Source organism: Monodelphis domestica, chromosome 2, assembly GCF_027887165.1.
Source record: "Monodelphis domestica isolate mMonDom1 chromosome 2, mMonDom1.pri, whole genome shotgun sequence".
NCBI classification, from domain to species: Eukaryota; Metazoa; Chordata; class Mammalia; order Didelphimorphia; family Didelphidae; genus Monodelphis; species Monodelphis domestica.
Genome location: NC_077228.1, coordinates 339,023,996 through 339,043,877, shown reverse-complemented (window position 1 = coordinate 339,043,877; position 19,882 = coordinate 339,023,996). Strand labels below are relative to the sequence as shown.

General features: G+C 35.5%; 1 long non-coding RNA gene across 1 annotated transcript in view; it reads right to left on the bottom strand.

Annotated features, from left to right (window-relative positions):
* Positions 1 to 19,882, bottom strand: part of LOC103104483 (uncharacterized) — a 52,258-nt gene that overhangs the window by 16,669 nt on the left and 15,707 nt on the right. Inside the window, exon 2 of the long non-coding RNA XR_008916610.1 lies at positions 9,329 to 9,392. This is a non-coding gene — a long non-coding RNA (uncharacterized LOC103104483). The remainder of the gene's footprint in view (positions 1 to 9,328; positions 9,393 to 19,882) is intronic.

Here is a 19,882-nt window from a genome sequence, read left to right as displayed (position 1 = left end):
AGTCAATGACCTTGTCATCTTCATTGTCTGACCAAGCTCTAAGAGCTCCACAGTGTCTCCTTCAGCAGCCTTCATGGCTGCTGGAACAAATTGTTCTCCTTTGCCCATTCTACCAGGGGAAATCTTCATATGCTTGGGGTAGACCTACCACTAACTCACCAACACATATGAGGCATACAGTTGCCCTCAACCTGGTTTATCCTACCTGCCAAGATAATTTTTCCAGGATGTAGCCACTGCACTTGCTATAGCTTTTTGGAGTCACAGGTGAGAGTTGGGCTAAAGGTAGACACCAAATCTGGATGAGCATCCCTGAAAAAGGTTTAGAAACCCTTACAACACAAGTGCTAGTACTTCCTGAATACCCCATCCACTTCCACAATGTGATGGAAAGGATAAGGGTATTCTCGGTGGAGAGGGAATAGAGGTAAGAGGGTGGTATTGTACCAATGGCACCTGTGAAGAATGCTGCCATGGGTGCTTAGGTAGATTAGGGTATAAATGCCTTGAGAGAAGACATTAGTGGGGACCAGAGAGCACTGAGAAAAAGAATAGATGAGTTTGTGTCAGAGAAAAGCTCCACAATGACTATCAATGAGATGGTGGGATTCAGGCAGCAGGGTAGTCGTTTATCAACCTGCTCTCTGGGTGGGAGAGGAAGTATATTAGTTTAGTCTGCATTGTTAACATTTAATCCATAGCTTTCTTAAATTTAGACAATTAATAGCATGATAAAACAAGCCTTAATCTGTAGCATTTGCTGATTTCCAATGTATGTGTTCATACTGAACATATCACAAAGTATCTATACAGGTTAGCTCTAGCACATCCCTGGATTCAATTCTTCCTATTCTCTGACTGGTTGGTCACATATTTTAGGGTCAGGCCATAGCTTTCCTTTAGGATTCCAGTCCCTGCTTTGGAGAACATTACTCTATACTGCTCTCAACTCTGTCCACATCATCACCTGGCAGAAGTAATGTCTGATGTTGGAGCAAGAGACTTGTATCCCTTCTGGAATAATTACAATTGCTGTGACCCCCTCATTTCATGTCAACTGAATTCTAATTTGCTTAGTCCTTGAACTTGAAATTGTCCTTTTGAAAAAACTATTTAAAAACAGCAACCACAAAGTATATGGAATTGAGTAGGCAAGACACAAATATATAAAATGTCTTGCTTATGATTGGCTCAGTCATCTCTGATATTCATTTGTATGTACTATTATCATTTGAGTGTACCATGTAGGCATTGCTTACAATTCTTTATTTAATTGGGATCCAACAGATATAGAACATCAATACATAAAAAACAGTAAAGCTTTCAAAAAAACAGCTGAACTTTCTCCAAGATGACAGAATCCTGAATTGTAATACTAATAACTGGCATTTATAAAATACACTAAGGTTTTCAGAACTCCTCACTATACCATGTGAGTCTCACCATATACTACAAGGATCATTAACTCTTTTTCACAGATGAGGAAACTGAGGTTCAGGTTCTTGGTCATACTGCCAGAAGTGTGTAGGATTTGAACCCATGTGTTCTAGTCTCCTAGTTTAGCAACCTATATATTCCTTTAATCTGATACATGTGTTTCTGGCTTTGCCACTGAGTCACCACATAGACTAGACCAACTTCCTTCACTTCTCAGAAATTAAGGTGGTATTCACAAAACCTCAAAACACGTGGATTAAAAAGTCTTTTGGGAACTCCTGGATGTTTGGCATCACACAAACAAAACATCTGGATGCTTTAATTTTTCACTTTCATCCACACCCACACATTTCTTCTCATGTACTCTATGGCCTGGCAAAGTTGACCTCATTGATTGTTCCTTTCACAAGACCTGACCTGACATCTTCCCTTAGCTCAGTTTCAATTCTGTGGCTTTTACTGGCCACTCCCTCCCCTATGACCCCCAGCTGCTACTGCCTTCCCCTTAATACTGTCATGCATTTACTTATATGTATACATTTTATTTCCCACAAGAGAATATAAGTTGCTTGAGAGCAGGGAATGCTTTATTTTTGTCTTGTATCTCCAGCACAAAACAAATAAAAGGCACTTACTAAATGCCTATTGATCAACTCATTGATTGATTGATTGATTGTTTTGACATCATAAGCTACTTCTGTCTAATTCAGGAGTACTTACACAGTTGTTTTGTTACTCATGTATAATCTTTCAGATTAATTTAGGAAGACTTTCTATTGTCTCTCTGTGACCTGTAGAATTTTGTTTTAATAGCTGAAAAATTCCGAGCAAAGATATAGTTGCTTATTCAATTAATTGTTTTCCATTTTGTTCCCCTAGTAGACCTTCTGCTTCATAGTGGTCTCCAGTGTCAATGAGCTGCTGAGGTCAAAGGACTTTAACCTGAGAGTGACATAACTATAAGCAGGCATCATTTTGCTACTTGAGCTGAGGAATGGAGAGCTTGTGTGCACATTATGAGTCTTACCAGGCACATGTGGCAACGTGTTACTCCAAACACTAGACAGGTTTCTCTCTCACCATCCCCTACACAGAAACACACACACACTCACACAAACACACACACACACATCACACACAGAAGCACATGTTGGCAAATGGCAAGAATCAGGGCAGCCAGATGGATAAGCAGCCTGAAGAACCTGGGACTGCCTAAAGTAACCAATCATTTTATTTATTGGAAATGTTAATTATTTTGCTTTTAGCTATTTCACTTAACAGATATTATAATATGTAAAAAGAAGGATTGTTATTTGGCATCTGTTTTTATCTGGACTAAAATATCACAGCTATTTGTGAGGCTTTTCCATTAGGGCCTGTTCTTTGAAAAGATGTGTATAAATAAACTTTCCTGAAAAGATCATTAAAGAATGAAACAAAGCTTGCCTATAATATAGACTTCAGGCATGCATTTAAGAGTATATAATTAATTCCTAGACCTTTAGTTTCTGAGCCTCTGAGGAAATATAAAAATCAATATATAAACCTCTATGTCCAAGAGCATTAAAACAAGGCCTATTAATTATATATTCAAAGCACTTTATAAATATTCTCTCTCAACCCTTCCCACTATCCTAGAAGGTAGGTGCTTTTACTCTCTCCGTTTTACAAATGAGAAAACTGACACAGGAAGAGGTTAGATATCTTGCCCAGGGATATTTAACTGAAGTAAGACATGCTAGATTTTGACATCTTAAAGCTAAATAAATGCCAGTATTAAGGTTTATGTGTTACTCCAAATGCATTATCTTATCCAATCATCCTAACAACTCTATGAAATAGGAATTTTTTTGGACTGGACCTGTGATTATACTGGTACGAAGTGCTTCTGGTCAGAAAACTCCCTTTAGCAATGGCAGTCAGCACCCACCCTGATTGGAAAAATTATAAATGAGTCTCATAGTCTTAGAAAGTTGCCTTGGGGCATTGATAGGTTAAGTGATTTGTCCACAGTCACACAGTTTAAGAGGCAGGAACTTGATCTCCATTCCTTCTATGCTGCCTCTCAATATATATTATCAAACCCACTTTATTGACAGAGAATCTGAGACTCAAAGACATTAAGTAATTTGACCATAGTCATACTGCTATAAAATAGCAGAAGCAAGATTCAACCCCAAATCTCTCCTGACTCAAAGTCTACCACCCATCCCCACTATATCAAAGACATAGGAAATAGAAATGAGGAATGTTCCTCACTAGCTGGCACAGATTCAACAGTCGGTGAAAAAGTATTAATTAGGACACATTTACTAATATACTTGGAATTCTAAAATATTGGGAGGGATACATAAGTTTAAGGCATGGTTCCTTACCTCAAGGAGTTCTCTCTCTCATCTCTCTCTCTCTCTCTCTCTCTCTCTCTCTCTCTCTCTCTCTCTCTCTCTCTCTCTCTCTCTCTCTCTCTCTCTCTCTCTCTTTCCATATGTGTGTGTGTGTGTGTGTGTGTGTGTGTGTGTGTATGTATATAGGGATCCCTTCCACATCACAACTTTGCCCATTGAGGTACTGATATATTAAAAGTTGGCATAAGAAATTAAATGTCAATGGAAATTTCTTGGGAGTTTTATAGAAGCCACAAAGATCAACAGATGATATAGGAAAAGTTAGAAACATAGAAACGCATAAAATATTTGTATAGTATTGTATAGTGTTAACATTTTATCTTTTAGTACCACAAATATACACAATTTTTTAAATGTTAAAACAGAAATAAGCAGAACCAGGGGAACATTGTACACAGTAACAACAATATTATTCCATAATCAACTGTGAAAGACTTAGTTACTCTTAGCAACATAACAATCTAGGACAACTCGAAAGGATTGCTCTCCACCTGGAGAGAAAGAACTCTTGGAGTCAGAATGCAGATCAAAGCATATGATTTTTAAATTTTAGTTTATTTGGATTTTTATTTGGCAGTTTTGGATTTATATGATTAATTCTCTTACAAAAATGAAAAATATGAGAATACATTTTATATGATAATACATATATAACCCAGATCAAATTGCTTACCATCTTTTGGAGGGGGGAGGGAAAGGATGGAAGAAGACAATTTGGATTTTATAACTTCAGAAAATGTATATGGAAAATTGTTATTACATGTCATTGGGAAAATAAAATACCTTTTTAAAAAAAGAAATAGCGAACAAGATTATCATAAAATAATCTGGAAATCCCAATATGAAGTGAGCAGGACCAAGAAAATGTCATACACAGCAAGAGCAATAATGTACAATGTTCAACTATGAATGACTTAACTATTCACCAGGATCCTGAACAACTCCAGGGAACTCATAACAAAAAAAGGCTATCTACTGCCACAAAAGGAACTGCTGGGGTTTGACTGCAGATTGAACCATATCATTCACCCTTTACCCTTCACAAATATCATATTCATTGCCATCTTGGAGGGGTGGGAAAGATGTTGAGAACATGGACTGTAAAATGTCAATAAAAATTTTTTAAATTAAATTATATTAAAAAATTAAGTTAAAGTTTATTAAAAGAACATGGGAGCTAACAGATGACACAAAAAGGTTAGAAATGTTGATGTTGACCTATGTATAGTCTAAGACCAAATATTTAACCTAAATTTTATAGTAAGATACTGTAAAAGGCAAATAAATAAATAAAATCAGACTTCTTTGGTACAGAGGGCCAAAAAATTTGGGGCAAATTTTCCAGATTTCAGGAAACACTATGCCCCTAATCCCTACAATGTGGAAAGGATACCTCTGTGTGTGTGTAAAAATATATATAGATGTATATGTGGCAGCTAGGCTATATAGGGTAGAGAGCATTGGATCTGAACTCAGGAAGACCCGAGTTCAAATCCTGCCTCAGATACTTAGTAGATGTATGACCCTGGGCAAGCCACTTAACTCCATTTGCTTCTGTTTCCTTTCAGTGAGTTGGAGAAGGAAACAACAAACCACTCCAGAATCTTTTGCTCAAAAACCCACAACTGAAAACGACTTAAGAACAATTACATGTCATCTCATTTTATCCTTGCAAAAACTCTATGAGGCAGTTACTATTATTATCCCTGTTTTAGAGATGAGAAAGTTGAGATTTAGGTTAAGTGAACTAGCCCAAAATAATACAAGTAGTAAATTTCTAAGGTGAAATTTGAACTCAGATTTTTCTGACTATAAGTCCCAACACTACCTACTGTGCCACTTAACTGCACAGTTGTATGTTTCATGTGTGTATATCTTCTTTATATCATATTTTAAGTTTCTCAAATATAGGAACCCTGCCTTTCCTTCTTTGTATGCCTAGGTATAATGTTCATAGTATGTATTCAGGAAGCATGATTGACTGTCAAGTGATTGAATGTTTACCTCAGGATTAACTGTGGGATAAAATTCTAGAAGCACAGTCCATAATCTTTACGTAAGACAAATGAGAATGTGTGGCATTTTTCATGTAGAAGCTCTCTGACAATACCTTTTGAAGTACCAGGATAATGTTTCAGTGTCAGTCATTCCCTTCATTATTTAAGTCTCCTTTTACAATGGATTATTGTGGAAAATGTTTAAAGATGTATAATACTATCGTGAGATGTTTCTAGAAATTATTAAGGTCTATGAAAGCTTGACAAACTTTCAAGATCTTTAATTCATACTTAAAAAAAAAACACCTTACTTATTATCTTGGAATCAATACTGTGTATTGGTTCTAAACCAGAAAAGTGGTAAAGGCTAGGCAATGGGGGTCCAGTGACTTGCCCAGTATCACACAGCCTGGAAGTGTCTGAGGCCACATTTGAGCCCAGGACCTCCTACCTCTAGGCTTGACTCTCAATCCACTGAGCCACCCAGTTGCCCTCTTTAATTCATACTTAAGAGTCTGAATTGCCAAGACATTTCCATTTGGGAACACATATGTCTCTTTATATGGATGTAGATATATGTCTATATGGACATTATATGTTCTTATGTGTATATGTATACATATACATACACATACAAATAGAAAGAGAGGGGGGAGAGAGAGGAAGAGAGAAGAGAGGGAAAGAGGGAGAGAGAGGGAGTGAGGGGAAGAGAGAGAGGGAAAGAGGAAGACAAAGAAAGGGGGAAGAGGAAGAGAAAAAGAGGGGGAGAGAAAGGGAAGGAGAGAAGGAAGGAGAGAAAGAAAGAGAGGGAAAGAGGGAAGAAGGGGAAAAAGGAGAGAGGAAGAGAGACAGGGGGTCAGGGAGAGGAACTTAAGACATGGTCCCTGCTTTATTATCTCCATTTTATAAATATATACATATATATATATATTTATATATATATATACACATGCATGTATGTATATACACATATCTATGTCCATATCTATTTATCAATCTAGAGGGACAGATCCATACATATACACACACACACAGAACAGTAAGGAGACAGAGGAAGAAAGAGGCAGAGAAAAGGAAAAGAGACTGAGAAAAGGAAACAGAGAAGAGTAGTTAGGTGACCTCAGAAATTAACAGTGGGAGGGATAGAGAAAAGTCTCCTGCAGAAGACAGCATTTGAGGTGCCTTCAAGGAAGCCAGTAGAAAGGGGTGAAGAGGGAGAACATTCCAGGATGAGGGAACAACTTAAAGAGTTTTAGAGCAAGAAAGGAATGAAGAAGTCATCTAATGTCTTAATCTTACAGATGAGGAAACAGAGGACAAGAGAAGCGACTTCTTCAGGTCTGGTAAATGGCTCAACTGGAATTCTAACCATGCCTTCAAATCCAAAGCTCTTTCTAATTGTCTCACGGCATCTCCCATGTGCTCTAGGGAAATGAAAGATTTTGTTCTTATCCTTTTGGCCAGATGTAAATACCTTAGATTTTAAAAAGTCACCACACCTATGTGCCAATACATGGAATACTTTTAACAAAAAAGCTGTCAGAAGTTATATAACTAACATATCAGCCATACATGGAAATAAACACATAGCACTGACACATGGGAAATAAATTGACAGAAGCATTAAATAAACAGTTGAAATAACTTCTGTTAAATAGTCAAGGAAAGTGAATAAACAGACCCTAAATGTGTCAGGAAGTTCTTGCCAGCCCTTAGCTCAATCCATATTTACAGATTACCAACATCCTGACTGTAATTAATGTACGGTAATTAATGTATAGTGACATGCAGATGGTCTCTGCTCAGTAAATGTTTGCTGCATGAATGAAGATTATTTGGCCAGGCCTGATATCTACCATGGGACTGCCAAGGCAAGAATGAGGGCAGTGGTCATGCTTTCAGAGCCAGCCATGGGTATGTTTTTGCTTATTCAGACAGAGCAGTTGCTTATAAATATTTTGTACTTTGGTGTCTGCTTTATTTGGGGCAGGTAGGTATAATGGATACAGTACCATGCCTGCAGTCAGAAAGATCTAAATTCAAATCCAGGCTCAGACACTTATTGGGTTACCTTAGTCAAGTCATTTAATCTCTGCCTGCCTCAGTTTTCTCTTCTATAAGATGAAGATAGTAATAGTACCTACCTACCAGGGTTGTTGTGAGGATTCAATAAGATAATTTGTAAAGCTACTTAGCACAGTGCCTGGCACATAATAAGTGCTACATAAATGTTAGCTATTGTTATTTATTTCCATTTCTAAGTTTAGATGTTTTACTAACTCATGACTCCCACTCTTTTTCCTAGATTTTTTTTAAAAGACCAACAAACAATAAAGCATCAAGTTTGTGGAATCATAATCTTGGGACCTCAGTGGTCATCTGGTCCAACAAGCACTTGAATCAGAATCCCCCCTACTATAGACCCAACAAGCAGGCATCCTTCCCACCTTTGCTTGAAGCCTTCCAAAGAAAGGGAATACATTGCTTCCTGAGGTGGCCATTTCCACTTTTGAATAGCTGGAATGATTAAGAAGTTTTTCTCACATCAAACTTAATATCTGCCCCTCTGCAATCCCCATTTACTTCTAGTTTTGCCTTCTAAGGCCAAAAGAAAAAATCTATTCCACATTTTGTTGAGTCATTACAGTTGTGTTTGACGCTTTATGATCCCATTTAGGGTTTTCTTGGCAAAGATACTAGAGTGATTTGTCATTTCCTTCTCCATCACACTTTTATGGATGAGGAAACTGAGGCAAACAAAATGACTTGTTCAGTCACACAGATAGTACCTGAATTCGATTTGAATTCAGGAAGATGAATCTTTCTGACTCAAGGCCCAACATCCTATCCACTGTGCCACCTATAACATGACAATTCTGATACTTGAAGACAACTATCATGTTGCCCCTTGCATCTCACCAAGTCTTCTCTTCTTCAGGCTAATAATTACCAACTCCTTCAACTAAGCCTCATAGACATGCACTTGAGGTTCTTCTTTAGACTGGTTGCCTACCTCTAACTGTTCTCTCACCAGCTTTTCAATATCCTCAGAACTGAACACGGTACTCCTGAAACATTCTAAGGTGAAGTACCATGCGGATATTAATTGCTAAGTCCTTTTGCCTCTCTTGATGCATCTAAAGATCATATTAGTTTTCTGGGCTATCATATCTTTCTGTTAATGCCTCCTGAGCCCATTAAGACCTTACATTAAACATTAAACAAAAAACATTAAGATGTTTTTTAGACAGACTCTAGCTGGCTGTGCCTCCATCATCTTATACTTGTAAAGTTGATTTTTCAACTAAGTTTACATGTTATATGGCTTCTTATTGGATTGGTCCAATGTTCTAGCCTCAAGAGATCTTTTTGAACCCAGATTCTGTCATTTAGTATGTTAGCTATCTCTTCCAGCTTTGTGTTATTTGCTTATTTGAAAAGCATATTTTTGTTCAAATCATCTAGAAAAATATAAAGAAAAACACTTACCCATCTAGTCATTCCATTTCTTATATCCATGTATTTTTCCTCTTTTGTAGAGAAACATACATACCTGAGTATAAAATAAAGCAGAAATAGTTATTAAAATTTAAGAATTTAAAACATAAAAAATATATACTATCTTACATATAGTATATATTTTTACTTCATATCTATCATGTTAAATACTGTGCTTTTTATGTTATATTTATTTATACCATATATAATATTAAATTATATTTATGTTTATTACACTTAAAATGTAATCACATTCTTTTACATTCTCAAACCCTAGTCAATAAAACTATCAGCTCTTTGAGACTCCCAGTGGAACAACTGTGATAGTTGTGGGGAAGAAATTTTCTATCCCCTACTATCTTCTTATCTTTCAGGAAACTCAATTAAGAGTGTTACTCTTATCTTTCTATTTAAAAATCATAGTGTTTCCTGCTGATTTGCAGCCTGAAAAGCAATATGAGGGTTGTTGGCTATTCTCACTTGGAGTTGAGTATAAACAAAGATCTAATTTCAGGTTAGAGACAAATTTTAAAGTGTTAATATAAAGAAAATAGTTCAACTTTTTTTTTGTTGCAAATGGCATATTGTAAGAAAATGATCACCCTACCCAAGGAGCAAGTAATTTTAGATAGACAGATAGATGTATAGATAAAAACAGTTAGATATGTATAAATAAAATTATCTTGTTGTGATAAAAATAATTGTTTTTTTCCTAGAAATTATTTTTCCAATGGAGGAAATTTTGTTTAGTTTTTTTTTATCAGAAATTAATCATTTAAAAGAACTTTTTAAAACTAAAAACCAATGATTGATAGAATAATAATAATATCATTTTTGTAATACTTTAAGGTTTGCAAAGCACTTTACCAAAATTATTTCATTTTATCTTCACAACATTGGGAGATAGGTGCTATTATTATTCCCATCTTACAGATGAGGAAACTAATATTATAGAGAGAGGTTAAATGATTTGGCCACTATCACATAGCTAGTAAGTATGGAAGGCTGGATGTGAAGTTAGTTCTTCTTGATTCCAAGTCTAGCATTCTATATATTGTGCGATTTAGTGGGATAGTAGGGATATAATGAAATTCTGGAGAAGGAAGGCATTCTTCTGACCACCATGCACAGACTGTGGCCTAAAGCAATTTGGTCCTTCTCAGGGCTAAAGGGAGAGGCTCTTCTTCGTAAACCCTTACTATCTATAAGACACTGGGCAAGTCACTTAATCTCTCTCTTTTTTAAATCCTTACTTTCTGTCTTAGAATAAATACTAGGTATCAATTCTAAGACATAAGAGTGGTAAAGACTAGATAATTGTGGTTAAGTAACTTCCCCAGGGTCACACCAGCTAGGAAATATCTAAGGCCAAATTTGAACCCAGGACCTCATATCTCCAGGCCTGGAGCTCTATCCATCGAGCCACCTCAAAGCTCCGTCACTTAACCTCTTAACCTCAATTCCTTATCTTTAAATAGCTAGACTAGCTGGACTCTGAGGTCCTATTTTATTCTAAATCTATGATCCCTCAGTTTCCTCCCAGCTCTGTATCCTGTGGTCCTACATCATTACTAAACTCCATATAAAGTAACTTTTGCAATTTGAAAGTTTGCTACATAAATATTCTTCCCCTCACCCCTTATTTTTACCTCTCAATCCCCCTCTTCCTTCATTGCACATGGGGACTATTTGGAGAATGCTGTGCTCTCTGTCAGTGCCTACTAGATTGTACAGTGAACAGAGTGCTGAATGTGGAGCCAGCAAGAGATAAGTTTACATGTTCCCTCAGTGGTTACTAGCTGTGGGACCTTAGGCAGGTCTCTTGACTTCTATCTTCTTTAGTTCTATGCAAAATGGTGATAATAATAGCACTTACCTCCTAGGGGTGTTTCAAGGATAAAAGGAGATGCTTTTTCAATTTTTATTTCATTGACATACAAAACATACTTCCATATTGGTCATTGTTGTAAGAGCAAACTCATACATAACCAAAACCCCAAAATAAAACTATAAATACACTGATGTGAAAGATGACTCCAACAGTTCTTTCCCTGGAGGTGGATAGCATTCCTTGTCATAAGTCTTTCAGGATTGTTCCAGATCACTGCACTGCTGAGAGACACCAAGTTTTCACAGATAATCACAATCCAATATTGCTATTACTGTGTACAATGTTCTCCTGGTTCTGCTTATTTCACTCTGCATCAGTTTCTGCAGGTCTTTCCAGCTTTTTCTAAAAACATCTTGCTTATCATTTCTTATAGCATAATAACATTCCATCATTTACCATAATTTGTTCAGACATTCCCCAATTGGTGGACATCCCCTCGGTTTCCAATTCTTTGCCACCACAAAAAGAGCAGCTATAAATATTTTTGCACAAGTGGGTCCTTTCCCCTTTTTAAATTATCTCTTTGGGATGTGGACCCAGTAGTGGTATTACCAGATCAAAGGGAAGATATGATATTTATAAACTTTTCAAATTGTTCTATAAATAAGGGTATTATAACTTACAGGTATCCTTTCCTTGCCATAGTTAGTTGTGCAGTGCCTTGTGATATGGAGAGTCCATGTAAATTTTTTTGGCCCTCCCTTCATCCTAGAGAAAAAGTCTGAACTTTTTCTTTTATAGGGTATTGACAGTATCTTATTGTAAAATGCCAGTTAATTATTTAGTCATAGACTATATGTAGGTCAATGAAGTAAAAATATATGAAAAAGAAATTTTAAAATATAAAGAAGTATGAAAATTATAAAAAAATTAAACAATATATGTTGATATAATACAATACTATACATATATCATATGCATTTCTAAATTTCTAAACCTTTTTCTGGGTCATCTACTGGCATTCACTTGTCTGAAGCTTCTATAAAATTTCCCCAAAATTCCTATTTACTTTCTTATGCTGACCTGCAATATGTCAAAATCATAATGGAGAAAGTTGCCATGTGTAAAAAATATTTGTTACATGGCTGTTTTTGTTGGTTCTTTATAAAACTACATAAAACCACTGATTTCGTATTCTCTGAAGTTTGTATCTCTTCCAGTGCCTCATGATGCTCTCTATAACAAGGCCTTAAATATTTGTTCAGTTTAATTTAACTAAACTGAATAAACACCCAGAACTCCTGTAAAGAAGAATGGGATGGGATCCCTAATACCATCATTTTATTTTTGCAGTATAACCCTCCCACTCAAACTATTGCTTTCATAGCTAACTAAGATTTTTGGAACATGCTGTATACAGAGTGGAGGCAGTAGTTAAGTCTAATAGCTATGAAATGAGACATCAAAATCATAGTGTCCAGTGCCTTCATTTTCTGACAGGAAATCTCCCTTTTCCTATAGTGTTCAAGCAATTTATCCAAGGTCATAGAGTTAGTGGGTGGCAGAGTGGGGATTATAATTGTGACTTTTAAGTGTTTAATTAAATAATCTTATCTAAAAGTTTTAGTTTGTATAATACTTCATTCCCCTTAATAATGGCTTTTTTAAAAAAACTTACTTTTTTTGTCTTAATAACAAGACAGATAGTATGTGTCAGCGGCTGAATGTGAAATTAGATAACTAAGTAACTAAGTCAGAAGTGCTATGCAAATAGAAGTTAGTACTTGTCCAAGGTCACAAAGTTACCTTCATTAAGTTTTGGTTTTTTTAACTTCTACCTTCTGTCTTAGAATCAACACTAAGTACCAGTTCCAAGGCAGAAGAATGATACGGGTAGGGCTAAGTGATTTATCCAGGGTCATACAGCTAGGATATGCCTGAGGTCATGCCTGAACCCAGGACCTCTTGTCTCCTGGCTTGGCTCTCTATCCATTGAGCCACCTAGTTGCCCCTCCCTTCATTAGATCTTAAAGGCTGTCTTTGTCTACACTATATGTTGAGTAGTTGTGTTAAATATAAATCTTTCAATGACTTTGACAAATTTAAAAAGCTACATATTTCTCCTAATTGCACTTAAGTATAGATAACAAAGAATCTATTAATATTCATAGGACAGAGATGCTCAGCCAGGTTGAAAATTAATCAGGCTCAGTATTACAATCTCACATCTGTGGTCTCTGGTAGTAATAAATCAGTGAACTCATCTTTTCCTTTGATTATAGGCCACCTAATTATTTTGAATGAATTTTTCACTTAAAATATATAAATATAAAATATATACTTATGACTTAGCTACAAAGTCAGAAACCAGTTGAGATCTGGATTGGTGGAAAGAGTTCATTCCATTGAAGAATATGCATTTTAGGATTAAGAGACTTTCAAAGCCATCTTGTCCAATCCCTTCAATTTATAGATGATGATGTCAACTAAGGCCCAGTGAATTTTGGACTTGCTCAAGGTCATACAGATAGTAAGCATTAAAGTAGGATTTGAATCCAGAATCATCACTGCCCTATATAGTTCAGTTTCCTTGTTTATAGGTAAGGAAACTAAGAACTTTCCCTTTTACCCCAAAAAGCTCCAAACTATTATTGATTTAGGTCCCGATCTGGTCCCAGTTGTTAGAGGAATGTCTTTCTTCTTACAACTTAAAAAATTAATCAAAGTATCATAGATTTAAAATTGGAAAGGACTTTAGAGCGACATATTCCAACCCCTTCATTTTTAGAGACATGGAAACAGATGCGGTCCAGAGACAAATCCATTTATCAATGGATTTGTTCAAGGTCACAAAGGTCACCCTTCCCTACTTGTGTTTTGGTATCCTAATAAATGGCACGGAAGTTTATGTAATTGCTTAAATGATAATTATGGACTTATTAACAATTAAATAGAACACCTCTCTTTCCCCCAAACTTAATAATGTGCACCTCAAAGTCCTTCCACAGAATTAAGAAAGACCTGAGACATTAAGGAGTCTAGCTCCCTCATTATATAGATAAGGAAACTATGCTATAGCCCAGGGAGTGAAGTGACTTATAGCTCTGGCTACAAGTCACCCTCATGACATATATTACCTTCTATTCTTGCCCATAATTGGGCTGTCCTCTGGGGGGAAAAAAAGGTGACAATTATAGTTAATGTCTATCTTGTGAAGTGTAAGTGGTAAAAAGATTTTTTTTTTTTCTGAGTAAACTAAAAGTCAAGCTAATCCTTTTATTTTTCCTTTTAGGTTTAACTCAGGAATGGAATGCCAGCATATTTACCCAGCACATCAGGCAGTCTTCTGTCAAATCAACACTTTCCTGACCTAAGGTAACAGTAGGTGGCTAATAATCAAGGAAGAGAATTGTTAATTTAGTCATCTTCCTCCTCTTCCCCCTCTGCATGGTATGTTTTTTGGCCTGTAGTTCTGCAATGACAGGCTAACTTGATAATCACAATCAGTTCTCCTCCTCCTCCTCCTCCACTCAAACTCCTCCACCATTGTTTTAGGCTATATTACTCATTTGGTAACACAATACCTTTCAAACTCCTGGCTCTACTGTTAGTCATCAATCGACTTAACTTGCTTTTTTTTTTTTCTTATTATTTCTTGGATGGTACCTTTTGTCATATTCTCTGGTCTCACCCAAGGAGCACACCATTGAAGCATTTGCTAAATGTTAATAGCTTAATAGAATTATGAAAATTCAGAGCATCTTGAATATTTCATTGGTAGATGTGAAGGCCTAACCTAATAATGCTTTTATATCAAAACAAATTAGGGGGACAGCTGGGTAGCTCAGTGGATTGAGAGCCAGGCCTAGAGAGGAGAGATCCTAGGTTCAAATCTGGCCTCAGACACTTCCCAGCTGTGTGACCCTGGGCAAATTACTTGACCCCCACTGCCTAACCCTTACCCCTCTTCTGCCTTGGAACCAGTACACAGTATTGATTCCAAGATGGAAGGTAAGGGTTTAAAAACAAACAAACAAGTTAGATACTCTATGTTGCTTAACAAGAAAGTTTTTATGTGGAATTTTTTTTTTCTATCAGTAACACTTTATTGGATTTTTCCCAATCACACTGTAGAACTAATTTTTAACATTTGTTTTCTGATATTTTGTGACCATATTCTCTCCATATTTTTCTCCTTCCCCTCCCCTAGGAAAGCAAATAATATGATATAGTTTATAATGTGCTATCATGCAATAAATATTTCCATATTCATCATGTTGTGAAAGAAGATACAAATCACACATATGAGGGGGGGAAAAACCCATGAAAGAAATAAAGTGAAAAGGGTATTCTTTTATCTGAATTTGGACTTCATCAGTTCCTTCTATGGCAGCATTTTTCATGAAGGGCAACCTTTAAAAAGAGATTTTATCATAATATAATTGAAAGACCACTGGATTTAGAAGTAACACACCTAGAATCTAGTCTTAGATCTACCACTTACTGCCCATATGACCTTATATAAGTTGAAATATACAATCTGGTAAGAATGGGATTTAAAATAAGAAATCAAAATAGGGATTTAAATCTCAGATCTCTGATGTACTGTGTGACTATGGATAAATTACTTCCCTCCCTGGACTTGAGTTTCCTTATTTACAAAATGAGGGAACTGAACTCTGATTTCTGAAGTATTTTTCAGTCCTAAATCTACAAACCAATAATTTCTTTAAGGTGTAGTTCAAACCTCATCATCTGAAAGAGGTCTTTGCTGATATCCTGCATTTCTAATGCCTTCACTTTGAGATTATTTTCCATTTATATTGTAAATGAAGATTTATGTTCATTTATCTGGTATCTATATAGTTGTTTAAACATTGTCTACCTACTAGTATATAAGTTCCTTAAAGGCAAGGATATCATTTTTGCTTTTCTTTGTCTCTTCAGTTTCCACTGTGCCTGACACGTAGTAAGCACTTAATAAATGTTTACTGAAGATAAGAAACAAGTAATTATTAAGTGCCTACTATATACCAGGTGTTTTACAAATATTATCTCGTTTTATTCCCAGAAAAACCCAAGGAGGTATATGCTATTATTATTCTCATTTTGCAGTTGAAGAAACTGAGGCAGACACACAGGTTAATTAATATCTAAGGCCAAATTTGAACTCAGGTTTTCCTGACTCCAGGCTCAGCATTCTATTGATATACCATTTGACAATTAAGCATTCAAGGGGAGCAAGTGCACAAATATTAAAAAAAAAAAGCCTAGTGGAATGCTTGGAATTATGGGGATGGGAAGGGAAGAAGAACATTCAGATAGTGCAGTGAATAAAGTGTCAGGCCAAGAGTCTGAAAGATTCCTCTTCCTGAGTTTGAATCTGGCCTTAGACACTTACTAGCTGTGGGACCTTGGGAAAATCATTTAACCCTGTTTAACTTAGTTTCCTCATCTGTAAAATAAGCTGGAGAAGGAAATGGTGAACCACTCCGGTATTTCAGCCAAGAAAACCCAAAATGTGGTGAGGAAAAGATAGATATGATTGAAAAATGACTTGAACAACAACAAGAGGGAAAGAAAGGTCATTAAGAAGGACTAAAGAAAGGGATACGGGGATAGGAGTCATTGGGATACAAGAAAATATAATGTAATAGAGGTAAGGAAGAATCTGGTTTCAAGGAGTATGGTAAAGGCGGGTCAAAAATTAAGAGAGAGGTCAAATTTGAAGAGAATTCAGAATAAATTGGTTGTTGACAAAGCACTCTGGAACAGTTGATAGGCACAGAATTAAGTATGCAAGAAATTAAGATGGAAATGGGGAAAAGATAAGTAGAAGTAATGGATGAAGCCATCACAATCAAGACAAGACAACAAAAGGAAGCAAGGACAAGGAAAGGTTGGAAAGGAGTAAAGCAAAGGGGATTTGTGGGGTGCATAATGAAAAATGGGTAAAAATGGGCCAGCATGGCACCATAGATAAAGAGCCAACACGGAATTGAAGAGGAACTGGGTTCATGTCCAGCCTTTGAAATTATACTGATTACATAACCCTGTGTAGATGATTTAACCTTTAAGTTTCCTCAGGCTACTTGCTCAGACTGTAAATTATAGGTGCTTCCTTTGGTGAGTTTCACATTAATGAAATCACAGATTTGATTCATTTTTTACAATTTTACTTTCTTCAGAGTTCTCTATAGTCCACATTTCCATACTCCTCATTCCTAGCCAAATACAAAAAGCAATAAAAATCATTTAATGGTTTATGAAAAATCCAATTTAATTACCTTTTTGCCAATTCAGTCAAGCTGTATTCAGTCAAAGAATAACTTTAAAAATTAGAAAGATACACACTGAAAAGATATTCATTGGAAAGATGGTTGGGTCACACCAATATGATGAAAAAACTATTACTTTATAAATTAATTTATAAATTTAATGCTATATCAAAGTTAATTTTGAAAAAAAGCTTATGAAACTATATAAAATAATAACAAAATTAATTTGGAGGAATAAAAGGTCTAAAATAGCAAGGGAAATTTAAAAAGTAGGACTGAAGGGTGGGGATAGTATTCCAGATCTCAAATTATATAATTTATGTTCAAAAGTATTCAGAATTGCACACAAAAAAGTTACTAAATAGCCTTTTGATACAGCCATACCACTGCTATCTATAATCAAAAAGAAATCAAAGAAAAAGGAAAAGTTCTAATGTGTTAAAAATATTTTAAAACATTACAAAATTTTATCAAAATATTTAAATATAAATTTACCATATCTCTTAAATAAATTATATAAGTATGAAAATAAAATATGAAAATATTTTAAAATTTGACTTAAAAATTTGGGGTGGCAAACAAAACTAGAAAGTAAAAGGATATTATATTTATCAATTGAGAAATGACTAAGTAAGTTGTATAAGTTTGTAGTGTAAGTTTAAGAAACGAGAAGAGAAATAATTTCAAACAGACATGGAAAGACTTGAATGAAATGATGCAGAGTGAAGTAATCCAAGCAAGAACAGTTTATAACAACACTGATGATATAAGAACAATTACAAAGACTTTTATAAACTGATGAAAATGAAATGAGCAAAACTAAGAGAATGTCTCCAATAACAACATTATGAAAACACAACTTTTGAAAGTTGTAATAAGTATGATTAATACAATGACTATTCATGATTCCAGAGAAAATAAGAAGAGCCAGGAAAGTGATGTATCCAATGACTACAATAATATTAAAGAAAAGAACAATAATAACAAAAACTTAACACTGACTGGTACATAATTATAATGGTCAAAAATATTGGCCCTTGAAGAGTTGACAATAGCCCTAACCCTTCTTAGCAGAAGTGGGAAACCATGGATGTGGAATATTGAATATTCTGTTACAATTGTTTCCTGTTTTAATTGGGGTTTTTTTTTTAACCCTTACCTTCCATCTTGGAATCAATACTGTGTATTGACTCCAAGGCAGAAGAGTAGTAAGGGCTAAGCAATGGGGGTCAAGTGACTTGCCCAGGGTCACACAGATGGGAAGTGTCTAAGGCCAGATTTTAACCTAGGACCTCCCGGCCTGACTCTCTAGGCCTGACTCCCAATCCACTGAGTACCCAGTTGCCCCTTGTTTTAATTGGTTTTGCTGAACACTTTTTTCTCTTTTTAGACATGGCTTCTTGGGGGTTCCTTTGATAGGGAATGGGAAAGAGAGAGACAGAGTCATAAATCAAGGTGATACAAAAGTAAAGGTTATCAATAGGACATTTTAAAAAAATTACATAAAATCTAATATTCCACTATATTTCTGAATTAATTCATACATTAATTTTTTAAATCCTTACCTTTTGCCAATTCTAAGAAAAAAGAGTGGCAAGGTGTTACAGTTTAAAGAGTGGATGCCATAAACTGTGACCGAGAAAATATGGTTTCAAGACAGTGTCTTGATTTAAATAAAAAATAAAGTGGTCGCCATGGGAAAAATTCCCAAATCTGAAATACCCAAGTCAGCTGGGTTTTATGGAGATTTTAATTAATACAAATTAAGGGCAAGACAATCTTAACTAGGGTCAAATAGCTAGGAAGTTTCTGAGATAGGATTTGAATGCAGGTTCTCTCAACTCCAGATCTAGCACTCTACTAAAATTTGATTTCTGCTGCATAAGATAACACTCAGTTCCCAAAGCTCTCTAGGATTACATTGTTATTATTCAGTCATGTCTAATTCTTCATGACCCCATTTGGGATTTTCTTGGCAAAGATACTAGAGTGTCTTACTATTTCTCTTTCCAAATCATTTTACAAATAAGGAAACTGAGGCAAATGGTTAAATGACTTGCCCAGAGTCATAAAATTAGTAAATGCCTGAGGTAGTATTTAAACTCAAGTCTTCCTGGCTCTGGACCTGGCATTCTATCCACTGCACCACCTAGTCATCCTATGTATTCATTTAGTGACACATTTTCATGAAAGTGATTATTATTTGGTTATCTTATGTGTACATCTAGTAGAGATACTGAAAATGCCAGCATTCCAATTTATACCCTTTCTAGTTGTTTTCTTACTTATGTGAAACAACTCAACTTAATTGTCAAGAATGACCTAATAACAGACACATATTTTACAAAAAATTATTAATATTAGATTGTGACCAATTCATTTCTGTGACAGGATAAATTAGAAGTCCCAAAGAACTAGTTCCTTGCAGGTTTGTTA